Raw genomic sequence first — 16,799 nt, 5'->3', positions numbered from 1 at the left:
ACTATACAATGTACACAAAGTATAGATAAGATACAACATAAAGGAAAGTGGCCTACTAAGTCAAACAATGCATAATAGACTACAATAATCGATCGGTGCTATATCTTTCCTAGCTGTATAGGTAGGTGTAACAAACTAAATATAATAAGAGATAATTTGATGGCCATGTGAGTATCATAATGACCACCAATGTGCTAAGTGTAGACGTGCAAACTCATCTAGCTAGGTGGTCCATCACCAATGTCTGCACATGTTGAGCTTGCCATCTCAACACTCCCCCTCAAGCTCAACTCTATCTCTGCAACTCCAAGTAAACTTCAAATATTTTGAAGCTTCTTTGCACCTAGTGTCTTTGTGAAAATGTCAGCTATATGACCCTATGTGTTGACATATACAAGTCAATCTCTCCTACAAGTACCTTCTCTCTCACAAAGTAGTAGTGCACCTCGATGTGTTTTGTTCTAGCATGGAATATAGGATTCCTAGCTAGCTATATGCTGCTCATGTTGTCACAATGAATGACAATTGGACCATCTCCCTGCACATCCAAATCACCTAATAACTTTTGCAGCCATACCACCTCACATGCTACCATAGTAGCATCTCTATACTCAGCCTCTGTACTTGATAAAGCAATTGTAGATTGCTTTTTGATGCTCCACATAACTACTGCACTACCAAGGGAAAACATGAATCCACTAGTAGATCTTCTGTCTGCTGACATGGCACCATCCCAATCTGCATCTATGTATCCAAAGACATGTATATCCTTACCTACCTCATAATAAATTCCATAAAGTAAAGTGGACTTCACATACCTCAATATATGTCTAACTACATCCAAATAAGGCTTTCTAGGCATCTGCCTAAACTTACGAATAAGGCAAATAGCATAGCTCAAGTCTGGCCTTGTGAAATCAAACTCCCTACTATCCTCCCAAACATAGTAAGGTCTTCTATCTCATCCCCAACGTTAGCACTCAACTTCACATTTTTCTCCAATGGTACTGAAAGGTTTACATGCTATCATACCATACTTGGATAACATATCCAAGCCATGTTGCCTTTGGGATAGCCATATACCATCATCGCATCTATCACCTCAATACCAAGAAAGTAACTCAGCTCACCCAAATCCTTCATCTCAAACTTTTTCTTCAAGAAGTCCTTAACTTCAGCAATCCCATTGTCACTGTCACCTGTAATAATCAAGTCATCCACATAAATGACTATGATGACCAAACATGCATATTTCCTTCTCACATAAAGTGAGTGGTCAACATCAAAAATACAAAATCCAATATTGACAAGATACTCTCCACCCTTGTTAGACAATGCTCTAGGTGCTTGCTTTAACCCATAGAGTTCCTTCTTTAACCTGCACACATATGTGGGATGCTCTAAATCCTCATAACCTACTGGCTGCTCCATATACACTTCTTATTCCGATTCACCATGTAAGAATGAATTCTTAACATCCATTTGCTACAAACTCCAACCTTTGGCTACTACTAATGCAATCACACATGTAACAGTTGCCATCCTAGCAACTAGACCGAATGTCTCTTCATAATCTATGCCATATGTTTGAACATAGCCTTTTGCAACCAACCTAGCCTTATACCTGCTAACGAAACCATCTACATTATGCTTGACTTTCTAAACCCACTTACAGCCAATAACTTTCTTACCCTTAGGCAAGGGCACTAAATCCCAAGTCTGATTGGCTTCTAATGTAGCCATCTCCTCATCCATTGCCGCATCCCAATGAGCATAACCAACAACATCCTCAAAACAAGTGGGCTCAACATTCTCAACTAGTTTCACCATATAATCATAATGGTGAGCTTCATAACCTTCAAAACCAAATATTTTAACAGGGTATATGACCCTACTAGACCTATGTACCATTGGATCACTCAATAGAGCCTTTACATTACTATGAACTCTCTATACTCTTGGTGTCCTAACTGAAGGAATACCAATCTAATCCAAACTCTCTGAACCACTAGAATCTCCATCAAATCCCAAATGACTAGTAGATGCATCATTACCATCCACCACTTTCTTCTTTTCTTTGTCTTTGCCTGCAATACTTATAGATCCACCTAAAGATGTAGGGCTACTCCTTAGTTTCCCAGACCAAGGACTCACTGTAGATGTAGTACTAGATGATGTTTCTGGTCCACTAAGACTTCGTGATTCTTGCTTTTCTTTCTACACATAGCTATCATAATCACATTAGGAAAAAAATGAACTCACAAATGGGCCTTTTATCCCCCCCTCTCTCCTCCTTAAAACAAGGAAAAGAGGAGAGAAGAATAGTAAAATAATCCTCCTCTCTCTCCACTTTTGCAATCTCATTTTTTATCTTTTATACTATCTACAAAGATATAGTCAGATTCCTTCTCTCTCCTCATTCAAGAAGTCTTTTTCAACCAAAATTTATATTCAAAAAGGAGTTAGTTATGGGAGTGTGGTGCTTCGTTTTCAATGCAAAATGATTAGTAGATACGAGGTAATTGATTTTCAAATGAGAACAAGAAAAATAAAATTTCGAAAGTTCTTTTTAAGATATTTTGGGGATTTTTTATATTTTAGCTTTTGGTCAAAAAACAAACCAACTGGTCAAATTGCGTGTTTTTTGGAGATGTTTTTGGAGGTAAAATAGAAATATCTAAAATACGAAAAGTCTTGGACATCCCTACCCTCTGAGCTATTTTCCCTCATATCTATACTCTCTCATGGCTCTATTGTGACCTCTTCTCTGTGTTTATGCAACCTTCATTAATAGAGTGAATTACTTACACCCTCCTTTCCCTTGGCACCTTTGTGTGCCTCTCTGCATATCTCCACTCTACCTCCTGTGACAACCAAGTAGGCTCCCCATTTCTATTAATAGTAAAATGAGTACATGAAAGAAGGAGCTGCATATTGAGGTAGAGATTGAATATGCCCCATTATTCAAAAGAACCCAATGTACCAGTGTCAACCCTCAGGTTTTGCAGAGTTACAGGAAAATGGGATTGAAACATGTGGATTTGTGGATTGATGGGGGAATCTACCCAATTGACCCCTTAAACAATAGACCTCCAACTTTCTCAAGAATCACAAATTTGCTGAAGTATGTGTGCGAGGGTGAAAATGGGTTACTCGGTTATACTAGAGAGCTCAATGATTAGCCGTTCAAAGTATTTACAACTTGCCAAGCAACCATAAAAAATTGCCATGATGTGATCGCTACACATCAACTCTATATACAATAGCTCATAGGACAAGTGGTACATCTAAATGACACTATAATTCAACAAAACAATCAAATTATTTCAATGCAAGACACTATCCATGACATTGGTATCTCATATAAGGAGCCAAAGGCACAATTGGACGACTTGAGAAAGATCAACAGCAAGCTAACATAGGAGCGCAAACAAAAAAAGAAGCCAATCAATTAGTTAATTGTGAATAGCGGCCAGCAGAAGTAACGTATCAAAGCCTGTAAGGTAGATCAGAAAGAGAACCTAGGTGAGGGTGAGGTTGGATCGTGTATTAGTAGATTGCTGAAGGCAACTACATTGGAAAATGCTTTGAGCAATCCTAAGTTTAAGGCTATGAAGGAAAAGGTGATTGAGTGCACATTAAAAGATGTGTCAAATGAGTTCTTAGCTGTGGATGCACAATCTATTTGTGACAAGGCCGGTATTAGCACATTGACTTACTCAAAGATATTCAAAGGTGTGAAGGCTAGGTTTGGTCGTGTGCTGAAGAGAAATAGAATCGTGCCTCTTCCTCAACCTTCAAAGTTAATAGAGGCCCGATGGCAACTTAATACAAAGGTTTTGGAGTTAATAGGAGATCCCATGCATGTTCAATGTGTGGAAACACTAAAGGTTGGGACCAAAAATGCATATGAGGTGAAGTTCACTGAACTCAAAAATTACTATTTAGATTTGAACAAGGTGCAGTCGACAATGGCAATGTACTACAATATGTTCGTTGAGGAATGTAATGGTAAATTGCAGTTTTTTATAAAATTAGATAAAAGTGAGATCGTCAAAGGAGTAAATCTTGAAAGAGTTAGTGTAACTCTGATGAATAGATAAGAACAACCCAGGGAACTTTAATGTTCAATCTAAGCACCATGTGTGGTGGCTCGCTGCATTTGAAGTTCCTAAGGAAACATTTGAGGTGTTGCAGCTGTTCTTTATGCACACAAGCATTCCAAGCATCATCGATCGTCACGAACATGGTGAGATGCTCTCAGTTGAAGGGTATGGTCAATACTTTGTTGAATGGCATCTTGCAAGAGACTTGAAAACTTTAAAATGCATGTGTGGAATCTCCAATGTTGCAAAATACAAAGAATCCATGTCTATATTGCTTGACAGAGAGGGTGGAAGGAAATGATTAAGACAAGAACTGGTGAAGGGTGACAAGTGTTGCACCAACACACAATAGAGAAGATCCCACTTGGAAGCCCATCTTCACCATTCCATTGGATCGTATTCACATTTGTTCATTGCATGCTTTTGTCAGAATCATGGAGAAACTTGTATATGAATATATTTGCTTTGCTTATAGGATGCAACCAAAAAAAGAAGCCATTGCTGTAATATTCTCCCCCCCCCCATGCCTCCCCCATGAAACCCCCCCTTTTCTTTTTTTCAAAAATTTTCAAAATTTTTTACTCTCTCTCTCTCTTCCCCTGCCGAGTGCATGGCGGGGGGGGAGAGAGAGAGAGGGAGTAAGGAGAGAGAAGGGGGGCATGCAGCCCCCCAGGTGGAAGGGGTGGCGACCGTTAATGGCCGTCTCCCCCCATAAGCCACCTCCTCCCCCCTCTATAAAAGGCAGGTGCCGCCCCCTGGTGGTCTTCATCATTAGGCAGCCCCCCCTCGTCGTTTTCAGCAGCCTCCCCTCCCTCGCCTCCTGACGCATCACGTCCCCCCCTCGTGGGCTGAAACAAAACCCCCCCATCATCATCGCAGAGAGAGAGAGAGAGAGAGAGAGAGAGAGAAAGAGAGAGAGAGAGAGAGAGAGGGAGAGAGAGAGAGAGAGAGAGAGAGAGAGAGAGAGAGAGAGAGAGAGAGAGAGAGAGAGAGAGAGAAGCTTCTGGAAGCTTCTTCTTTCCCCCTCCTTAAAGAGAGATCACACACCCCTCTTGATATTTCTGGAAATACACTCCCCTTCATTATCTTTTCTCCACTCAAGGAGAGGCGGGGAGAATTTAGGATAGGAGAGTGTGAGAATTCTATCCCTTATACAAGCATCTTCGAGTATGGCCCCAAAGTGTAGTTCCACAAGAATGGTCAGAAACCCTGCAAGTGTGGATGGCGGTTCGAATCAAGACGGAACCACAACCGCAAATGGTTTATCAAGTGTGAATACCATTGGAATGAAGACATCACTCCAAACCCAAGTTGCTCTATTATTAAATCATAGATTATAATTATCATGATGAAAAATCATATTAATTGCATGTTTGATAATTTCCTAGGTATGAACTTAGTTGTGATGTATGTAACAAACAAGATAATTTACGTTGTAAGATGACATCATTATAGGTGAAATCGATTAGATAATTGCATCATAAATTACCAAAAACATCTTGCAAGAATTCCTGCATAAAGTGCATTGCTCCTTACACAAGTTCTTGCAAAATACATTTCAGAGGATATTGAAAGAAACAAAGTGCATCTCCATATCGCAAGATGGATTCTAAGGTACATACATGTAATAAACTGCAGAAAAGATTAAAGTGCAGCTAGACTCATACAATAACCACATAAAGTATAAAGATCAGATCATTCAAGAAGGTTAAAGATCATGTAAATAATTACATAGAGGATAATGTTAAGATTGCATGCATAGAAAATACCTTCGCATGTGTGGCATAAAATATCATATGGATTATATCAAAATTGTAAGCATTGAAATGAAGGCATGGCATTACGTTGTGTGCATTAAAGTTGTTGGGAAAATTCAACATTGCTTGTAATTTACCAAATGGGACTGAGATCCATGAGACCCATGTCAAGGTCCTTGGTGGCTTCAAGAGGGATAGGTAAAAGCTTAGTGCATGTGAGTATTATTAAGAGGGCTTAAGAAGATTATACTTAAGACGAAGTAGGAGCTGTTCTAAATAGAACCATCTTGACCAACCATTTGTGTCAGTGCCTAAGTTACGTGAAGGAACCTAGGTTTAAATTGATTAATTAAGGGAGTTGCTTTTGCATGTCAAACATAATGTGGTAGGTAATTAGATAGGTTGTGGCTTTCTCTTTGTTTCTTTGGCTAGAGCCATCTTGATTTGAGCTTCTAGCGCTTCTCTCCCTAAGCTAGTCATCCACCCTTATTACCTCATTGAAAATCCTAACGAGCACATCTCTCTGTAAGCTCAAGTTGCTTGCCAATGCCTTATAAAGTTCCTTGCTACAGATTCCATTTATAAAAACGGAAGAGACCGCTCTCTCATTTGGTCGTTCCTTGGTAGGGATTATCTTAAACAGGCTATGTACATGAGTGACATAGTCTCTAATGTCCTCTTAGTCCTTCTGGTGAGACTGACATTCATCAGTTGGACTATGATGTTGTCTGAATACCATGTCTTTGAAAATCTCTTGATGAAGAGATCCTTCAGGCGATTGAAGTTCGTTCACTCTGCTAGTCTAGGTTGGTATACCACGTTCTTCCCTTATCACCCAAGTAAAGCTTGAAAGCCTGCGAGCACTAGGTGAGGTCCATGAGACCGTTGGCTTCGCAAACCTGCTCGAACTGCTCCACGAAGCTATAGGGGTCGTTGATGGGCTGGTACTTGTCCAGCTCACTACAGGGATCTTCTTGTGGATCTTCACCCCCTGTGTGACTCCTAAGCCTGTGAGCAAAGAGGTGGCTAGCGCAATTGCACTCTATTCCGTAGCTGTGTTGTCTATGAGCCGCTTGGTGACAAGCTCGCTCAGTGTCAGGTCTGCCTCTAGCTCCCTCTCTATCTATGTGTTCGGCCCTATCGTGGCCTTACCAGCTAAGGCTAGAATGTGTCCTGTCTCATGCACCTCTGAGTCTTGCCGCAATTTCCTCATCCATTGCTCGCGGTTATATGCCATGATGCTCTGCAGCGCTTTCCTAGCTACCTTCCTCTCTTCCTCAAGGCTCATAACTACTTCCTCGATCGGTCTGCCATGGATCACGGTCCTTGTTAGCCAGTCGTATTGGTCAACCATACGCTGCAATTTGATTGAGAACTCGCCCAAGTCTAGCTGGCCTCTGCATCTGCTCCTGACATTTTTGTAACCTCTCTAGGTTGTCGATCGGTCCAATCAGCTTGGGTAGCAACTTGCCCTCAATCCTGTCATCTTTGAACTCTTCGGGGTCTTCAGGGTCCTATTAATGGGGCTCTATGGCACCCAACTACATCTCAGGGTCGGCTCCTACTAGTGGGTTCTTTGGATTATTATGATTCTATGTGAGTTCCTTGTTATTGAAAGCAGCTGTCAATTTTATTCACAATTGTGCTTAGTACTTTCCAGTGCACAGTGCCAAATCAGGCTTTCTCCCTTTTAGTGCACTTTAAATGATGAAATCAGCGTGGGGTACGAATGCAAAATGAACAATGTAGTTTCCGCTTTCCCCCCTTTTGTTCGTAGCCTAATATGGCTCTAAGTGCATTTCTTGGCTATCCTCTCATATTGTCCAGGGTCTATGCTACACACTTTACACTCCGTCAAGGTTGGATTGGAATCTAAGGGTTAGTTTCAGCTCTAAGTCTCGTCTATTCTATTGCCTGCTAGAGGTTGACTCTAGGCTGTCTAGGTGTGGTTTCTCCAATTTCTGGCTTTTGAGAGCCGGGTCAAGTACTCAAGGGTGTTTGGGGATGTGTTCGGAGTGGCCTTGGCCTGAGGAGGTGGCTCACTTACCAGTTTAAAATGTTTTTCCCTAGTGGTCCGATTCCCAGAATCGAACCGTCTAATTCACAAGTGGACTGTCCAAATCAGACTGTCCGATCAAATTAGGTGGTCCAATCCTAGTCTTGGTCTAGTCCGACTGGACTGTCTAAAAATGGATCCTATTACCACGTGGCAAGGTCCAACTGGTAGAGTTGAACGATCTAATCGAGTAGTTGGTCCAATCGGACCGAGTGGTCCGAGTCTAAGGTGGTGCATCCGATTGGTAGAGTCGGACGGTCCAACTAGTAGAGTTGGATGATCTGACTCCGAGAGTCGAACAGTCCAAGTGTCCAATTCTAGGACTCGAACACTTGTAGCCTGGTCCGACTACGTTTGTTGCGATGCAGTTGTGAGGACGTGAGTGATGAATGCTATGCGTGGGGGTCCTGGTACAAGCTTCAACTTTCCAGATCAAACAAGCACAACTTAGAGAAGGTCAAGGAATACCTGGAATGGCTGGGTGACAGCAAAACGACCAGATCGAACCCCTTATGTACCTGCACTCACACTCTCTCACTCAAGCTCTCTCTCTCTCTCGATGTCTAATTGCACAATGAGGCCTCCCCTAACCTTTTGAGCCTCTTATTGCCCTGTTCAAGTCTCCTTCAACCTTATGGTTGCCCCTCTTGCACCCATCTACTCAAGATTTAGATTTTATGCCCCTTTCTCCCAATTTTCAGCCTGTTTTCAGCAACAAAAAACCCTTCTGTTTTCCATATTTCCTTGGTCCTAATCGTATCCAAGCACAACAAAAATAAAAAACAATAGTTGAGGTTGATTTACCTACTTGTCTACTCAATAACAAACCAAAATACTTACTTATTCCGAAGATCAAACCGCCTAAATCTCCTATCTATCTCAAGCACTAGTTCGGGCTGAAAACCCTACCTTTATGCTCGATTTGAAGCACGTGGCATTCAAGGCTCGATTTCATTAGTCCCGACAATGGAACCAAAATGAAGGGAGCTACAAGCCCAATCCTGGAGACCTATGGACCTCTTATTGGTCAAGCGTTTCAAGTCGAGTGGCCATGACTACCTCTCACATAGCCGATGCACCCTCCCTACCTATGGGGTGTAGTGAGCTTACCTTGATGCCCGATTGAGTACCCTTCTCTCCCGTGCATGTTGGTAGCTCCACGATCCTTGAGGCAAGCTCAAGCAACCTCAATCCCTTTTCAACAAGCTCCATCCTCCATAGTCACGTGAGACAAGAGAAGAGTAGAGAAGAGAAGAAGATGAAGAGAGGAGATGGGAACTTCTTCTCCTCGATCCCTCACTCTCACATACTCACTCCCTCACTCCCTCACACTCACTCACTCCCTCCCTCTCTCAAGCACAAGCAAGAAGGCAAGAAGAAGAGAAGAAGAAGAAGAAAAAGCTTTTTGCCACACACAAGAATGAGCTTCTCATTCACTTTTCAAGTTTATATGCATGCCCTACTTCCCACGGGCAGTCGTCCTCAATTTTTACATGGCCGGCCATGGCTTATAGGCCCTTTTTCTCCATTCTTTTACTTCCTAACTATTCCTACCACCCTTCTAAGTTTACAATTTGCACAGGAGGGAGCCTAGTGCTCTTTTACAAGGATTTGAGAGCGCCTTTGCATTTAAAGGTGCGCATTCTTGCTTTTAACTCCTCCAGACTTCGGCGGTTGTGCCTTGCACTTTTGGCGATTGTTCCTATGCTATTGGATTTTTTTAGACATATTCTTATTCTAGGTGCCTGCTCCATGCCTACCCTATGCCTTTTCCTGCTTCTTATATTTTTCTATTTTTTTGTTTTTTTCCTGTTGCTGGTGTTGTAGTAAACATGTACCTGGTGCACTTCCCATGGGAACAATGCATACTCTATCCAAAGGATCCACATGGGCCAGACACCTATTCACCACTTTTTGGTGATTTTTCCCTTCCTGAGATACCATGAGCTATTCCTGAGGCACCAAAGTCATGACGGATCCCTCGATGGAGTATGTGCATGTAGCAATGGTGCTCACAAAGTCTTCCAAAACTTGAAGGGGGGGATCCAGCAATGAGAGCATGCTTTCAAGGTTGAAGTTATTAGAGAAAACTTAGAATATCTTGTCACCCTAGTTGGCAAAGATAGTCTCGTGGATCCACTTATCAAAGTGTGTGCGAGCATCCATCATAGCAGGTAGGAGGGATGTGGTGGATATAAAGAGATGAAGAGAGAAAGTATGAAATGAAACAATGAAACAAGAACTAAACTAGTTCTACCTTAAAAACCTGAAGTTTTAAACCATTAAGGGTTGTTCGCATATGGTATTTAGTTATGGCTTTACTTACGTCTTTGTAAAGTTTACATGTATATGTACATGTGTTGATGTGGAAAGTCTATAACAAGTGTATGATTTTGCATAAATACCATAATTTTTAAATATTGCAAGTTTGTAAGTGACAATATTCTATTGGCCAAAAAAATCCAAAAATTTATAGATGTTGGATATTACAACTTGTGGTGTTGGGATTTTTAGGGAGACTCTACAATTTCTAAAATGTGTGGAGCCACACTCTTTGCGCTGGTAACAATGTCCTCAACTCGGCTTTGAATTTTCCTACCATTTAGTTCAAAATAGAAGCTAACACGTGGATTCTGCATTAACATTGTAATTTCCTAACGCATTATACTCAAGGGCCAATCATCCTCCATTTGCAACACTTGGGGCTCGCGGCCCTCACAAATGACAGTAATATCCACAGCTGCAATTTCACGCATGTCTTGATCAAGGCATAACCATTTACCCTTGAGCATCCTCCATCTACGATCGTATACTTGAACACTGGGCATAAAGTCTGTCTCGTGCGACAAAGTACCTATAATTGGAAAGGAAAGTTAGTTGATTCATCCCAAAGTAAGATAATAGTCAACTAAGAGAGAAAAATTTTACCTAAAAGCCATGTCCCTTGTTGTGACTCGACACTCCACTGTGTCAGGACTGTGAGTATTTTTTATGTCCAAGTTTTACCTAGAATCCTTGTTACATAATCCTCTTATGCATTTTTTATGACGTACGTGCTTTTGGTACGTCTTGAACCCTTACATTCCTTGAACATGTGTGCAAAAATTGCAATCGGTATGAACTAGCTTAGATGTACATTCTTTGACCCGGTGCTTGGCTTCATAGAATTCAATATGTCTGTTGAAATTTGTATGCTACACATGTGCGAAATGTCGCTACTACACAATGGCCATTCTATGCTATTGAGATTCGATATGTGCATAGACTCAAGGGTTCCATATTCTCGACTCCCCCTGGGAAATATGTACTTCGAGTCATAGAAAAAAACAAGGTCCTCTATGAGCTGCTTAGCTGTACGCCCCCTCAAAGAGCAATCTACCAATTTCGAGGTGGTAACACTTAAAAGAACCAGTGAAACTCTCAACATTTTGCCACTCATAGCAATCCGAAGGGTTTACTTCTATAAATACGAGACAAATTGTTACATAGGTATCATGAAATTTCTCATTCTCAATGAGTTGCAAATACTTACTATTTGCAATGTTTCATTGAAAGGGCACAGTGGGCGCAATATGTATTTGTTTTTGCATAAATACATGTTGTACAAACGCCTCTGTTACAAGGTGAGAATCAACATTCCTTTGACTGAGAGCTAAAATTTTACCCTTCCAGTGCTTTGATACATCTGCAATTGCATATGCTTTCACCCTGAAAGCTCCCTTCATACTTGGATGCATATGTACCCAAGACGAGCAATGATACGTATCAGTGATCCAATTCCCTTCTTCATCTTTTCTGTTACATACTTCTATCAAGAGAATTCTTGTTCTTCTCTCAAGCATTATAACCTACGCATTAGATGTAAAGAAGTATGTATTAACCCCTAAATAATAAGCATTTTAAGTTTGTCTAGTAATCACCAATATGCCATACAAATCAACATGGCATTAAGAGGTGTTTACACTTTTGTAAATAGACATAAACATCGATATGGAAATGCATGTGGATATATACATCAACACAAAGTATAGATTTAATTTCAAGACATCACTTTAATCATACCATTTACATGAAATACAATGAAAAGAATAGCACAAGAATACTCTGAGAATTTCACCAAAATAAATTTTATTATAATGAAGAGGAGTCTTATCTGACTCAATACATTGTATGAAATGTGGGCATTATATAGTAGTTGTTACAAGGATAGCAGCCACATGGCATGCAAATCTTAATAGGCACATTGGATTGACATCTGAGATATTCTAAGACTCAACACATTGTGTGTTATATGGATGATATGATACAAGAGTTTCATAGATCATTGCCAATTGGCATGGAGATCCAAATGGACACATAGGACTAATAAAGTAGAGGATTTTTGAACCATCGACTTCCAGCAGATCCATATCATCCAGCACAAAGGAATCACTCACCACATCAAAATAGTCGATCGAGAATTATATGCTTCACCTAAACCTTATACAATACCTACATGTACAAAAAAACACATGCATGAATCCCTTTTAACAAAAATACTTGCATGAATCCCTTTTAGCAAAAAATATCTAGATAACTACATGAATAGAAGCAATACAAAACAAGTCCAATTTACCTTTAAGCTGATATGCTAAAGATAAGATTGAATCATTGCTAATCAAAACCCATTGCAAATGATGGACATAAGAAAACATCAATCCCATCAAACATAAAAGTCACTAATTAAATGAATAAATTTTGGCATCACAAAATATGGCAGATTTACTTGTAAATTGAGCTATAGAATCTTTGCTCTACCTTGTGTTAAGTGTTGCAATAACAATTGATCCTTAAGTTAGAACTAGCATCAAACCCTATTGTAAAGATAGTAAAAAATGGATAATGCAGAGAGGAAGAAAGAGAGACCGTGTGAGTATGCAGGAAAGAGAAAGAAATGAGCACCTATCCAATCTTGCCCAAATTGATCTTTGCAAAATACAATAGCAAGAGTTAGTATTTACATGAAGGTATACTAAAAAAACACTAGAAAAGAGGAAACATAGAGAGAGAAAGAGAGGGAGAGAGAGATGAGCACTTATGCAATGTCACCCAAAATGATCTCTACAGTAAAACAACAACAAGGGTTAGAACTAACATTACGTTGTATTGAAAAAATATCAGCAAAAAAAAAAAAACCAAACAGAGAGAGAGAGATTAATACTTTTGCCTCTTGCTCCAGATAATCTCTACAAGGAAATAACAATTAGAATCAACATCAAATTCTATTGAAAACACAACATAAAAGAGAAACAACACATAGAAAGAGGGGGGAAAGAAAGGGGAGAGAGAGAGAGAGAGAGAGAGAGAGAGAGAGAGAGAGAGAGAGAGAGAGAGAGAGAGAGAGAGAGAGAGAGAGAGAGAGAGAGAGAGAGAGAGAGAGAGAGATGAGCACCTCAGTCTCCTGCCCCAAACAACCTCTGCAATAAAACAACAATAACAGTAAGAAATGACATCAAACCCTATTGAAAAAATAGTAAACAAGAGAAAATGCAAAGAGAGATGGGCATGTGTGTTTTGCCCAAAATCTATAGCTGCATGGAGAAGAAAGTGCAGAGGTAAGCAGAACGCTCAAAACCCTAATTACTCTCAATAAGGAACTTTAATGGAGATGAAAATTCACAAGTATAGAGAAGAGAGGGAAAGTGGTCTATCGCTCAAATTTTGGATCAAACTGATTTCGTGAGAGGGAAAAAAATCAAAATTTAAAATTCTTTAAAAAAAGGGGGGGAAATATGGGGTGAGAGAAAATCAAATTTTTTGTACCATTCATTCTCTATTTTTTAAATCCCCCACTACCCCTTTTTTTAATAGAAAACCAAGATTTGGAGAAAAGATTCACCCTCCATGGATGTCAACATCTAGCCTTCTTATTAGACATTCCAAAAGACCCACATCTTAAACTATATTATTTTTAGGGGCCCATTTTTTAGTTCATTTTTTTCCTAATGTTAGCATCATCTAGCACATCACTAGTAGGTGCATACCAACTACTCATCTAATAAAAAATAACATCCCTACTCACTCTGAACTCACTTGTGACAGGGTTATAACAACGATACCCTTTTTACTCTAAACGGTATCCAATAAAAATACATTTTTCAGCCTTTGGATCAAGCTTCTTTTGTAGCTCATCTGGCACATGAACATATGCGACACATCCAAATACCTTCAGGTGTGATATATCGGGCTTCTTGCTAGTAAAGCATTTTTTGGGAGTCATCTCATGAACTGCAGCTATGGGAGTTCTATTCATAATATAGACAGTAGTATGGACATCTTCATACTAAAAATATTTTGGCATATTCTTTTCAGCCATTAATTCCCGTGCAACTTCTGCAATATGCCTATTCTTTCTTTCTGCAACCCCATTTTGCTATGGGCTATACCTACAAGTAAATTGCCTATTTATCCCATGAGTCCTCAAGAAGCCACCAAACTCATTAGAGAGGTACTCTCCCCCTCCATCTGATCTCAAGCACTTCACTTTAAACCTTATTTCTGTTTCAATAACTACCTTGAAAGATTTGAAGTGCTCAAATACATGACTTTTTTCCTTCATGAAATATATCCATAGCTTCCTTGAACAATCATTAATAAATGTGAAAAATTATTTGCTGCTACCAAGAGAAGCATTCTGTGTAGACTTCCAAATATTTGTATGCACTACTTCTGATGCCAGGAGGCATATTACACGGTGGATTCCGTGAGGTTTTACGGTAAACTTTGATTACCGGGGTTCATACACAAAGTGGATTCTTTGTGCGAGAAGTTGATGGGGATGCCTATCCTTTTCGAGTGTTTCGTTAATTTAGTGTGTACATGGGTGATTCCATAGCGGGTGATTCCGTAAAATACATATTAAATTAATAAATGTTTATGAGTTTAGAGTGCGCACTCGTGATAAATTAAGATTAGGATTGATTTCTAACCAATTGATTTATTTATGTAGCTGAAGACTGCTAGGTATTCACTTTTGTTGGTTTAATTATATTATTTTACTAACGATTGTGAATGCTTCAGTTGTTGTGTAGAGATAGCAGTAGTGGCGGAGGAAAGCATTGGAGGATAGCATGTATTCGAGTTATCATTTATATTTTGATGGGCGCATACTTTAGGTATGGCACCTATATTTTGTCACGCCTATTTATTAAGATGTTGGATATTTATTTATTATTTTTATATGCGCATGGGCGCATGATTATGATATTTGTATTTGGACATTGTATTGGGTATGCTTGACTCTTTGGGCGCCCACCCATTAGCTTTATTTCTATTTTGTGCTAAAGCAAACTCAAAAGACAAATGCGTGCTATTTTGTAATTTGGGCTATATTTGAGCTTAAAGATGATTAATACATAAAAATACATGCTTTGTGGAGCGCTCACACAAGGCATGGGGGGAGATTGCACCCAATTGGTTTCTTGTTCATATCGTGCATGCTTTCTACCTTGAGTTTTGTGCAAAAAGTAGAGTTCTTTTGTTCTTGGGGACCTTCCGACGTTCACTACGCGAGCATACAACATCCGATCTGTGCACCAGTGGTATCAGAGCAAAGCTGAGATCGAGGGCTTCCAATCGCTATCCATCTTGTGCGAAGGCAGAGCTCCTAGAATGATCAAGCTCTACAGTCAGTTTCATCGCGAATGGTCGATACGGGTGGATTTCTAGCGGTCAAGAACCTCTGTCTACAGCCTCTGATTGTGAAGGACCGGCCTTGGGAAGTGGAGGACCACGTCAATATCTCCCTACTCAAGTCGTTTTTTTCTCAGAGACAACATATATGTTTCATCTTCTTCATAAAGCTTAAAAGCTTCAAAACTAAGCTTTTTAAAAGCTTAGCAATCCAAATTTCAAAATCAGTGGCATCAGGATCTTCACGCCGTGATTTTCGGCGCTGAAAAACGGCCCCCCCCTAAAAATTCGTCGTGATCACAGACTAAGCTCTAAGCTTAGTCAACCAAGTCTCAAGTCACAAAAATCTTCAAGTTGGACAAGTTCGTTAAGTTCTGCAACTTTGCAAGTTCTGCAAGTCAGTAGAGGTCAAAACTAACTTATGCTAAAAACTCCCATAAGGACTGTTCCTGTGCAGAAGCACTGAATTGCAAAGTTGTTCCTTGGAAGACTCTGTTTGCATAGGCAGACTTGCTGAACCAGTTTCAGCACACGCAAAAGGTCATACACAGATTTTACGAAGACTTTAAATCCCACAACTGCAAAAGTCGAAGATCGTAAAAGCCAAACACAAAAATCTATAAGCCTTGTACACCCGACTTTGAGCTATGCTCATCCCGCTAATTGGATTTTGAGAGTGTGAGGTCCTTTGAATTTTTATAGGATGATGGAACAAAAAATATGGATGATTTAATGGATGAAGGCGATCTTCTTGAACCTACGATGGAACAAAAATTGGATTTAATTATGATGTAGCTGGATGAAGAATGAAGAGCCCGGCAACCCTTGCAAGTTCAATTGGCCAATTTACAACAATCGATTATCGACAAAAATGGACCACAACCCAAAGATCTTGTCCGACGAACCATCGATGCAACTCTCAAAGCTCAATCCCTCCACAAGGAAACAAAGATAAGTAAAAGAAATTTAAAATTATGTACTTTCAATGGAACTCGAGATGGAAAGATTGTTCTTGCATTCATCAGTCAGTTTGATGATTATTTCCATGAAGAGACATACGCTGAAAAAGATAAAATCAAGTGTGTCACTAATCATTTAGTAGATAGAGCATCTCTTTGGTGGACCGTGGTTCGTAAGAGCATAGATTGTCCCACTACTTGGGAAAGTTTCAAAAAGAAGTTTATGCAGAATTTCCTTCATCCACAATTC

The sequence above is a fragment of the Lygodium microphyllum genome, chromosome 12 (genome assembly GCF_053477565.2).
Source record: "Lygodium microphyllum isolate KBCC chromosome 12, Lygodium_microphyllum_v1.1.10, whole genome shotgun sequence".
NCBI classification, from domain to species: Eukaryota; Viridiplantae; Streptophyta; class Polypodiopsida; order Schizaeales; family Lygodiaceae; genus Lygodium; species Lygodium microphyllum.
Note: the sequence above shows the minus strand (reverse complement) of the source record.